This window comes from Palaemon carinicauda, chromosome 13, assembly GCF_036898095.1.
Source record: "Palaemon carinicauda isolate YSFRI2023 chromosome 13, ASM3689809v2, whole genome shotgun sequence".
Classification (NCBI taxonomy): Eukaryota; Metazoa; Arthropoda; class Malacostraca; order Decapoda; family Palaemonidae; genus Palaemon; species Palaemon carinicauda.
Genome location: NC_090737.1, coordinates 139,728,263 through 139,740,520, shown reverse-complemented (window position 1 = coordinate 139,740,520; position 12,258 = coordinate 139,728,263). Strand labels below are relative to the sequence as shown.

General features: G+C 39.8%; 1 protein-coding gene and 1 long non-coding RNA gene across 7 annotated transcripts in view; one reads left to right on the top strand and one right to left on the bottom strand.

Annotated features, from left to right (window-relative positions):
• Positions 1-12,258, bottom strand: part of LOC137652538 (eukaryotic translation initiation factor 4E transporter-like) — a 161,543-nt gene that overhangs the window by 68,441 nt on the left and 80,844 nt on the right. The window lies entirely within an intron of this gene.
• Positions 1-12,258, top strand: part of LOC137652541 (uncharacterized) — a 282,636-nt gene that overhangs the window by 226,705 nt on the left and 43,673 nt on the right. The gene's annotated exons all lie outside the window — the stretch shown is intronic.

The window sequence follows — 12,258 nt, the reverse complement described above, 5'->3', positions numbered from 1 at the left end:
TATGCCAATCGACTCCTTTTACGTAACAGTTCATGGCATCACACGAGTGAAAAGCGCGATTGTCATTAATCAAGGAGGGTATTTCCACCGATATCTTTTAAAAGCAAGGAGCCCCTTTGCTCATGGTACAATATAACTGTGCCACAAACTGTACTAAGATAAAAATAAAAGTAGTGACAGAGTATTTGAGTCATGATAATTAAAAAGACGATGGAGATATCAATGTCATTGAAGTTTGATTGATCCTTTTGCACCTCACTCTACAGCTGTATTATAGAGAGAAGCAATATCGGAGATGCAACAGAGTTGAATTCTTTCTCTGGTAGCAGTATACCGTTCAAATATTTCCAAAATGGCATTAAAAAAAAAAAATAAGTTCACAATTAAAGTTGTCGAACCTTATGAATGCAATAAATTATTAACCCTTTAACCCCCAGCCTATTTGGAAATTTCCAACCCTTAACCCCCAGGGGGTTATTTTTTTCCCAGCACATTTTGCAGTATATCTTTTTTTAAATTGCTCTAACAAGCTTAATTTTTGTCATAGAGAGGTCAGGTTGGCCCCATTCTCTTGGAAAATGTCTGAATTTTCTCAAAAAAATATCAAAAATATGAAAAAAAAAAAAATATAGCATTTTTTTGCAAGGACGTACCGGTACGTCCATGGGGGTAAAGGGATGGCTTTTGTGAAACGTACCAGTACGTCCTTTGGGGGTAAAAGGGTCAATCAAGGAGGGCATTTCCACCAATATCCTTTAAAAGCAAGGAGTCCCTTTGCTCATGGTACAATACAACTGTGCCACAAACCGTACGAAGATGAAAAATAAAAGTAGTGACAGAATATTTGAGTCATGATAATTAAAAAAGAAAATGAAGATATTATTGTCATTGAAGTTTGATTGATCCTTTTGCACCTCACTCTACAGCTGTGTTATAGAGAGAAGCAATATTGGAGATGCAACAGAGTTGAAGTCTTTCTCCGATATCGGTATACCGTTCAAATATTTCTTAAGCGGCATTTAAAGAAAAAAAAATAGTCTTCACAATTACAGCTATGTCGAACCTCATGAATGCAATAAATTATTAATTTAAATTAATATGACCTATTTCTTTACAAGAAGATTTTCATAGTCATCTACATATAAAAAGATAATACAAGCAAGCTTGAAAAAGCACAACTTGACACAAGTAATAAGATCAGCAAACTACATAAATTTTGTGTACAGAAAATGCTTTACGAGCCTTGTCCAGATAGTTAACTTGGATTTTCAAATGGCCATGTAATCCCCTAAGATAGATTGCATGAAAAATTCATGTTTATATATAACCAGTTTAGTTTTGCTGCGTATCAACAAAAAGTGATTAAATAAACATTTACTGTAAACTAGTCCATTTCTACTAATTTATCATGAAAAGGAGCTATTAACGCCATTATTTTTCTTTTCAATTCCATCCAATTTCATCTCGGCTAGAACCCTGGATGACAGCTCAGTACTGCTAGGGATGCCAAAAATAACTCATTCAGAGAGAGGAAAGGTCCGCTTTCTTTCATATGTTTGATGTCGGCCAGCCCCCAAAATTGGGAGAAGTACCTTGGCATATGTATGTATGTATCCTGTATCAGGGATCGAGTGCTTGATGGGCAATTAGCATTTTAAATTAAATTATTCCTCTCATCTTTCCCATTTCCTAGCTGATCAAAAGAAGACTGTATGGGCTCATTATTATCAAATTTCATAGGCTGTGGAGGACTGATTAGTTTCCTGTATATCTGCAAGGAGCTGCTAGCAATCTCCCGTGCAGATGAACGAACGCTTAGCAACTCTTATGAAATGAGTTATCCAGCATAAAATACTGCGGGTATGCAATACAGAAAAGAGACCTAACACCTGTTGCTAGCATCAAGGGAGCAAAAGGGGGTGGAGTGATAGCCAGTAGCAGCCCGGGCATTGCAGTACAGTAATTATCATTATTTGCTAAACTACAACCCTAGTTGGAAAAGCAGGATGCTATAAGCCCAGGGGCCCCAACAGGGAAAATAGCCCAGTGAGGAAAGGAAACAAGGAAAAATGAAATATTTTAAGAACAGCAACATATTTCCTATATAAACTATAAAAAAAAACTAACAAAACAAGAGGAGAAATTAGATAGAATAGTGTGCCCGAGTGTACCCTCAAGCAAGAGAACTCTAACCCAAGACAGTGGAAGACCATGGTACAGAAGGCTATGGCACTACCCAAGACTAAAGAACAATAGTTTGATTTTGGAGTGTCCTTCTCCTAGAAGAGCTGCTTACCATATCTAGAGTGTCTCTTCTACCCCTACCAAGAGGAAAGTAGCCACTGAACAATTACAGTACAGTAATTAGTCCCTTGATCGAAGAAGTGTTTGGTAATATCAGTGTAGTCAGGTGTAAGAGGAAAGACGAGAATGCGCAAAGAATACGCCAGACTATTTGGTATATGTGTAGGCAAATAAAAAATGAGCCGTAACCAGAGAGAGGGATCCAATGTATTACTGTCTGGCCAGTCGAAGGATCCAATAACACTCTAGCGGTAGTGTCTCAACGGGTGGCTGGTGCCCTAGCCAACCTACTACCTATATGGAAAAACTTTGATGTTGGGTGCCAGATAGCAAAGCTCCAATGCCCTAAACTCATTCGAGAACCATATTCGTTTCCATGAAAATTAATTGGATCTGCTGCTTTAGATGAAGCGGTAACGCTGTGTAGAAACATATGCTAGGCTTGTAGGGAAGAGGAGACCATATTTCTGGGGTCACTAGCAAGAGCAGTAAAACATTATATGGGAAAGATAATATAATTGCTGTTATGCTCAATCGTTTAGTTTGACTTGGTCACATTCCCTCAGATGCACGATATTACAGGATATCTCTTCCCTGTGAACAATTAAGTTTTTGGGACAGACTTACATGGTCATCTCGACGTGAAAATTGCCAAAGTCGAACATGCACTGTGTGTTTTGAATCCAAAATGGAGCTTCTGGAAAGACATTCCATTACGGAAAGAACACAATGGAACAACAGAACTTTCATCTGTGAAAGGATGAGAATATTTCAGCCAGAACCTTTGATTTCTGTCATTTATAAATCCTTTGCACAACCTTTAGCTGTGGTTTAACATAGCACTTTTCTCAAATGCTACAAGGTCTACCTGGTTCTCACTGATTCTTATGGCTCGAAGGGCATAAAAGCCGAGTGTCTTTGTCCAAAGAGGAACAAACTAATCAAGAGTGTCTTACGAGGCATAAAATGATACTGCTTGACCTAGTGAGCACTGTTGAAAAACCCTGTCATTAATTTACTCCCTCTGAATGTAGTAATGAAAAATATTACTTCCCCAAGGGAAAAAAGCAAATACTGGTAAAAAAAAAAACAAGATTCTAATCAAACTTGTACATTCCTTACATGGCAGGGAGGAACTTCCACAACTCAAGTACTGTAGCCTGGATGGGGCACCAACCTCTTCCCTCCAGATCCAAAACAGAGTTAATTTTACTATCATTCAGTTACCAATGATCCCTTGAGGTGAAAAGGTACTTGCTTTCATAAGTGAAATGAAGAGGCTAGGGAGATCATAAGCGAAGATGGGCCTGGTATATGACATGGGAAAAAGAGCAAAATACTGTAGAAAAGGCGGGTGCTGCAGGAAGACCTAGAGTCTTCATGGCTAACCTCTGTTCATAAGGTAATTGGAAGTTTCCCACTGATGTCTATCAAAGGTAGAAAGTCTGTTGAGACATAAGCCAACTTGCAATCACCCCGAAGTCTCAGAGAAAATGGATCCCATGAATTTTTTACAAAAATCCTCTAATCCCCAAAACAATGTTCATACATACATACATATACCAAGGCACATCCCCCAATTATGGGGGGTAGCCGACATCAAACAAACGAAACAAAAAAGGGGACGTCTCCTCTCTACGTTTCTCCCAGCCTGACAAGGGACTCAACCGAGTTCGGCTGGTACTGTTAGGGTGGCACAGCCCACCCTCCCACATTATCCACCACAGATGAAGCTTCATAATGCTGAGTCCCCTACTGCTGCTACCTCCGTGGTCATCCAAGGCACCGGAGGAAGCAGCAGGGCCTACCGGAACTGCGTACATAATTTAAACTCCCAAGATTCCAAAGTACAATCAGTAATAATGAGGGCTTTTACTCAACCACTTTGGAAAATTATAATTTTAGATAATCAAATATAATTATGTCTATACAGTCATTAATATATCACCCGCTGTCATCCACATTATTACCACAGTATAAAAAATATTCAAGGAAAATAACTTATACTGTGGCAAAAAAATAAGTCGTCAACAGAATGAAGAAAAAAAATCCAAATATGAGATTACTACCCATTTTCCACAACCAAAAGACACTTTTCTCTCAATCTTTTATAAAAATGAAAAAAAAATTGAATAAATTACGCTTAGATATAAATCTTAATAAATTTTCCTAGAACACTTTTCTTTTTAGTGAAAAGTGGCTGTGAATGTTTTCAATAAGTGGCGAGATGAAAGAAGACCAAGGAAAGAGTAGCTTAAGCTAACTAAAATGTGATTTACATGGAACACAGGACATATGATGAGGTGGATGGAGTGTATAACAGCAGATATGGAGGAGAAAGATCTTACAGTGTAGGACATCGGAGACAGAAGAAATTAGAAACGGCTTACTTGAAATATCGACTCTACATAGCGGGAAAAGCTTTAGTCGAAGAAGAAGAAAGGATGTATGATGATACATATTGGAGAGAGAAAATTTCAAGGATTTTAATAAATATTAAAACTCCCGTGTTCTCAGAGGCAATCAACCTGTGGCCAGGAATCCCGGTGGTGATGTTTGGAGGAAACTCTGGAATAGTTAACTAGTCATATTATTATTATTATTACTTGCTAAGTTACAACCCTAATTGAAAAAGCAGGATGCTATAAGCCCAGGGGCTCCAACAGGGAAAATAGCCCAGTGAGGAAAGGAAACAAGGAAACTAAAATATTTTAAGAAGAGCAACGAGATTAAAATAAATACCACCTATATAAACAATAAAAACTTAAAATAAGAGGAAGAAAAATAAGATAGAATAGTGTGCCTGAGTGTACCCTCAAGCAAGAGAGCTCAAACTCAAGACAGTGGAAGACCATGGTACAGAGAAGAGGGCACTATCAAAGATAAGAGAACAATGGTTTGATTTTGGAGTCTCCCTCTAGAAGAGCTGCTTACCATGGCTATAGAGTCTCATCTACCCTTACAAAGAGAAAAGTGGCCACTGAACAATTACTGTCTCCTAGACTATATGGTATCTGACCTGCCTAACTAGTGTGAAGCATTTCATGAAAATTATAACAAAATTATTAAACTTCAAGAAATCCAAACAAAAACAGTTGGGATGGAAAGCAAAGACCACACGTTTAAAAAATGTACGTAGACAATACGGAGACAAAACAAACACACTACCCTAATCGAGTAGTTGAATCAGTATTATTATTATTATTATTATTACTATCCAAGCTACAACCCTAGTTGGAAAAGCAAGATGCTATAAGCCCAGGGGCTCCAACAGGGAAAAATAGCCCAGTGAGGAAAGGAAATAAGGAAATAAATAAATGAAGAGAACAAATTAAAAATAAATCATTCTAAAATAAGAAACAACGTCAAAACAGACATGTCATATAATAAACTATCAACAACATCAAAAACAAATATGTCATAAATAAACTATAAAAAGACTATGTCCGCCTGGTCAACAAAAAAGCATTTGCTCCAACTTTGAACTTTTGAAGTTCTACTGATTCAACCACCCGATTAGGAAGATCATTCCACAACTTGGTCACAGCTGGAATAAAACTTCTAGAGTACTGCGTAGTATTGAGCCTCGTGATGGAGAAGGCCTGGCTATTAGAATTAACTGCCTGCCTAGTATTACGAACAGGATAGAATTGTCCAGGGAGATCTGAATGTAAAGGATGGTCAGAGTTGTGAAAAATCTTATGCAACATACATAATGAACTAATTGAACGACGGTGCCAGAGATTAATATCTAGATCAGGAATAAGAAATTTAATAGACCGTAAGTTTCTGTCCAACAAATTAAGATGAGAATCAGCAGCTGAACACCAGACAGGAGAACAATACTCAAAACAAGGTAGAATGAAAGAATTAAAACACTTCTTCAGAATAGATTGATCACCGAAAATCTTGAAAGACTTTCTCAATAAGCCTATTTTTTGTGAAATTGAAGAAGACACAGACCTTATATGTTTCTCAAAAGTAAATTTACTGTCGAGAATCACACCTAAAATTTTGAAAGAGTCATACATATTTAAAGAAACATTATCAATACTGAGATCCGGATGTTGAGGAACCACCGTCCTTGACCTACTTACAATCATACTTTGAGTTTTGTTAGGATTCAACTTCATACCCCATAATTTGCACCATGCACTAATTCTAGCTAAATCTCTATTAAGGGATTCACCAACCCTAGATCTACATTCAGGGGATGGAATTGATGCAAAGAGAGTAGCATCATCTGCATATGCAACAAGCTTGTTTTCTAGGCCAAACCACATGTCATGTGTATATAGTATGAAAAGTAATGGGCCAAGAACTTCAAAAGTTCAAAGTTGCAGCAAATGTTTTCATGTTGACCAGGCTGACATGAGTCTTTTTATAGTTTATATATGAAGTATCTGTTTTGATGTTAATAGTTTATATATGACATATCTGTTTTGACGTTGTTACTGTTTTTAGAATGATTTAATTTGTTCTCATCAATTTTTCATTTCCTTTCCTCACTGGGCTATTTTCCCCTATTGGAGCCCTTGGGCTTATAGCATCTTTCTTTTCCAACTAGGGTTGTAGCTTGACTAGTAATAATAATAATAATAATGTGACTTGCCAGCACTAAGCTCAATGCATAGACTGCAAGACTAAAAAGGGTAGATCAAACCCAACCGATGTTTATTGCTATTAGCCGCTAGATTACTAGAGGCCTAAGCCTAATTTTTTCCTTTTTTACGGTAGACGTTGATATACAGCAAGCCGAGCTTCGAGAAAAACAATATTAACATCAGAGGAGTTCATATAAATGAATATCAATATCCATCCATATACCAAAGGCACTTCCCCCAATTTTGGGGGGTAGCCGACATCAACAAGAACTCAAAAAACAAAAAAGGGGACCTCTACTCTCTATGTTCCTCCAGCCTAACCAGGGACTCAGCCGAGTTCAGCTGGTACTGTTAGGGTGCCACAGCCCAACCTCCCACATTTCCACCACAGATGAAGCTTCATACTGCTGAGTCCCCTACTGCTGCTACCTCCGCGGTCATCTAAGGCACCGGAGGAAGCAGCAGGGCCTACCGGAACTGCGTCACAATCGCTCGCCATTCATTCCTATTTCTAGCACACTCTCTTGCCTCTCTTACATCTATCCTCCTATCACCCAGAGCTTTCTTCACACCATCCATCCACCCAAACCTTGGCCTTCCTCTTGTACTTCTCCCATCAACTCTTGCATTCATCACCTTCTTTAGCAGACAGCCATTCTCCATTCTTTCAACATGGCCAAACCACCTCAACACATTCATATCCACTCTAGCCGCTAACTCATTTCTCACACCCGTTCTCACCCTCACCACCTCGTTCCTGACCCTATCTACTCGAGATACACCAGTCATACTCCTCAGACACTTCATCTCAAACACATTCAATTTCTGTCTCTCCATCACTTTCATTCCCCACAACTCCGATCCATACATCACAGTTGGTACAATCACTTTCTCATATAGAACTCTCTTTACATTCATGCCCAACCCTCTATTTTTTACTACTCCCTTAACTGCCCCCAACACTTTGCAACCTTCATTCACTCTCTGACGTACATCTGCTTCCACTCCACCATTTGCTGCAACAACAGACCCCAAGTACTTAAACTGATCCACCTCCTCAAGTAACTCTCCATTCAACATGACATTCAACCTTGCACCACCTTCCCTTCTCGTACATCTCATAACCTTACTCTTACCCACATTAACTCTCAACTTCCTTCTCTCACACACCCTTCCAAATTCTGTCACTAGTCGGTCAAGCTTCTCTTCTGTGTCAGCTACCAGTACAGTATCATCCGCAAACAACAACTGATTTACCTCCCATTCATGATCATTCTCGTCTACCAGTTTTAATCCTCGTCCAAGCACTCGAGCATTCACCTCTCTCACCACTCCATCAACATACAAGTTAAACAACCACGGCGACATCACACATCCCTGTCTCAGCCCCACTCTCACCGGAAACCAATCGCTCACTTCATTTCCTATTCTAACACATGCTTTACTACCTTTGTAGAAACTTTTCACTGCTTGCAACAACCTTCCACCAACTCCATATAACCTCATCACATTCCACATTGCTTCCCTATCAACTCTATCATATGCTTTCTCCAGATCCATAAACGCAACATACACCTCATATCAATATAAGTAAAATAAATTGATGTTAATTCCAATATTAGGGATTCTTTTTATTATTACTAGCCAAGCTACAACCCAAGTTGGAAAAGCAAGATGCTATAAGCTCAAGGGCTCCAATAGGGAAAAATAACCTAGTGAGGAAAGGAAATAAATGATGAGAACAAATTAATAAATCATTCTTAAAACAGTGACATCATCAAAACAGATATGTCATATATAAACTATAAAAAGACTCATGTCAGCCTGGTCAACATAAAACATTTGCTCCAACTTTGAACTTTTGAAGTTCTACTGATTCAACTACCCGATTTGGAAGATCATTCTACAACTTGGTATATAATGCAGGTACCCCAGGATTGTGGTGGCCGATGTGGTAATGTCCATGACTGGTGAACGCCAGACTGGGGTTCGAGTCCCGCTCAAACTCGTTAGTTCCTTTGGTGGCTGCAATCTCACCATCCTTGCAAGCTAAGGATGGGGGTTTTACGGGAGCGTATAGGTCTATCTGCGGAGTTATCAGGAGCCACTGCCTGTCCCTCCTTGGTACTAGCTTGGGTGGAGTGGGGGCTTGGGCACTGATCATATGTATACATGGTCAGTCTCTAGAGCATTGTCCTGCTTGCTAGGTCAATGTTACTGTCCCTTGCTTCTGCCACTCATGAGCAGCCTTTAAAACTAAGATCATCTACATCAGCACTCTCCTTAAATAACAGCAATAGATTCCATATCAACATCATTTTGCCACTGGTTTACATATTTTGAGCAGTGCCCCAAAATATACTGAACTGACAGTAATCTGTTGCACTGAAAACACACTGGTGCACTGCTTCCATCAAAAATCTAAGTCATACGTGTGGCAAATACATATTCTAATTCCAATGATCTCGACTCTCCAGTTGACATTGAAGAAGAGCACCAAAGTTCAATTTGTTCTGGTTATTTTAAAATTTATTCCAGATTATGAGCGAGGAAATATGTATACAGTGAGCAAGCTAAGGAACACCTGCAGAACTGGAGGAAGTTGGAAAGATGTGAAATTGACATGGAACACTACAAGGATGAAGAGAATGGACAGTACTTCACATAGGACTGATGGATAGGTATCTTAAAAAATAATTTTTCATTATTATTCATAGCATTAAGGCTCCCTCTTCAATGGAAGACATTACAGAACGTACCGTGTTCATGTTGAGACAAAGCGAACAAGCTGGTTTGAGGGGGAGGTAGTTAATTGGCTTCCAGGCACCAAATGACCTTTCCACAGTGAGGAGCTGCCTGCAAAAACCTAGACTAATTGCCCATAACTTTCAACAAGTTTCGCTCTTGCATTTCTTCCACCTCTGTCATAAAAACAAGAAATTTCTGCAATCCTGGATGGTAGGTCTGGAACGAGACTGGTGTAGAGATACGGTCTCGTGTTTGGGACACTCACTACCCAAGTCCTGGACCCAAGGCACAGCCACATTGCCCAACTGTTCTAGTTTTTCCCTCCTTATGGGAGTGCGAGAAGGAGACTGCAAACCCTCTGCATTCTCCCTCCTTGCTTGCCCTGTTCCCCTTCCAGGACAAAGCACTCGGAAGAAGAGAACAGTTTGATGGTCTCTTAGAGGAACCTGCTGCTGATGCTCAATACTAAAGTATTGAGGAGGCCGAGGCCACGACAAACCATTCCCTTTGTGGGACCAAAGTGCATAAAGATGAGGCAAGGACAGGAGAGGGCCTCTTAAGTCTAGATAAGATCGGAGAAATACGCACATTCCACCCTCTCATAGCTATGCTGGAGCCGAGTCATATCAAAATGATTGACCTGACTGACGACCCTGACAGTACCAATCATCGGAAGCGTTCCGTCACCTTCTACTGAAAGAGAAAAGGAGTTGCTTTTAGTCCAATGGGACTTCTTGCAGATGAAGTATGTCCAGAGAAGAGAAGGGTCCATAGGAGCTAATTCACTTCTGCTTGCCAGTTTGTTTCCCATCCAGAAATACCACCAGAGATTTAGAAATTTGAGCGATCAACAACAGTGCTCCCATGGGAGAGGATGCCTGAGAGCTTCCTCAGCATGAACCACAGTATTCAGTCATTGTCATAATACTACACCATCCAAGTGAAAATACAGGGAACATCGGCAGCAGCAGCAAGGTGAAACCTCAATGCATTTAGATGGAGTACCTGGAATGCCTAAATAATGAGAAAAAAACTCAGACTAGGGTTGTCATTTGGTGCGAACGGATACGAACACTATCTCGGGCAAGTCTCAGGAGAAGCACGGGAATCTACAAAAGGGAAAGAAGTATACCACTTCCTGGGCTGAGCTAGGATATGGAAAAATATCATAATCTTCCCTGTCCTCCTCATTACTCCACATATACAAGATCCAAAGGTGTACTCATAAAGGACTTATCTCAGAACAACTAAGAAAGGAATGAAAAGTCATTTGGCATCGATGTTGAAATATGCTACTTCTAAGATCCTGTAAAAAGCTTGTTAGGCCTCTTTCGCTTCTTCCCAAACATCGCCCAAGCTCATAACAGAGGAGAGACTGCAAATAATAATAGGTAGTAGGTTGGCCAGGCCACCAACCTCCCATTGAGATACTACAGCTAGAGTTATGGGGTCTTTTGACTGGCCAGACAGTACTACACTGGATCCCTTCTCTCTGGTTACAGTTCATTTTCCCTTTGCCTACACACACACACACACTGAATAGTCTGGCCTATCATTTACATAGTCTCCCCTGTCCTCATACACCTGACAATACAAAATTACCAAACAATTCTTCTTCAATCAAGGGGTTACTGCGCTGTAATTGTTCAGTGGCCACTTTCCTCTTGGTAAGGGTAAAAGAGACTATCTAAGATGGTGAGCAGCTCCTCTAAAAGGGACACTCCAAAATCAAACCATTGTTCTCTGGTCTTGGGTAGTGCCACTGCCTCTGTACCATGTCTTCCACTGTCTTGGGTTGGAGTTCTCTTGCTTGAGGGTGCACTCGAGCACACTATTCTATCATATTTCTCTTTCTCTTGTTTTGTTAAAAGTTTCTATAGCTTATATACAAGGTATATTTTAATTTCGTTACTCTTCTTAAATATATTTTCTTTTTTTCCTTTCCGCACTGGGCTATTTTCCTTGTTGGAGCCCTTGGGCTTATAACAATTTGCTTTTCCAACTAAGGTTGTAGCTTAGCAAGTAATAATAATAATAACCACTAAAAGAAGAGCACAAAACATGGAGATTGACAAAGACACTTTCAACATAAAGTGGCCCCATTACACATTAACAAAATAAAGAAAAAAAAATAAGCAGCAACAACTAAAAATACTTTCACAAAGCAACCAATGTCAACAGACCTTAGGTAGGTGGGTGGAGTCCCCTCACCCACCTGTCATTACTTGAATACAGTACCTTATGCACAATTCAATGGCAGTTTCCAGTTTGTGCTGAAATACTTCTTCCTGTAATACTTCTATGCTAAATCACAAAAGGTTCGTTTTCTTGTAGGAACAGCTTAGCGTTACAGTTGGGCACAAAGCACATGCAAATAGTTATAGAAGGGTTGAAGGGTTCTTTAACTGCCAGAATCCAGTTGAGCGAGCGTCGTTGGTTTGACTTCTCGTGATGCGATGAACAGTTTCACGGAGGACGAGGCAACTTAAGGCTAATAGGTTGTATTGAACAAAACACATACAGTACATGTAACCGGTACTAGCACTCACTCAAATCTTTTATCGAAGGTGGCGGCTGTGATCCTGGGGCTCCTGGAGGGCAA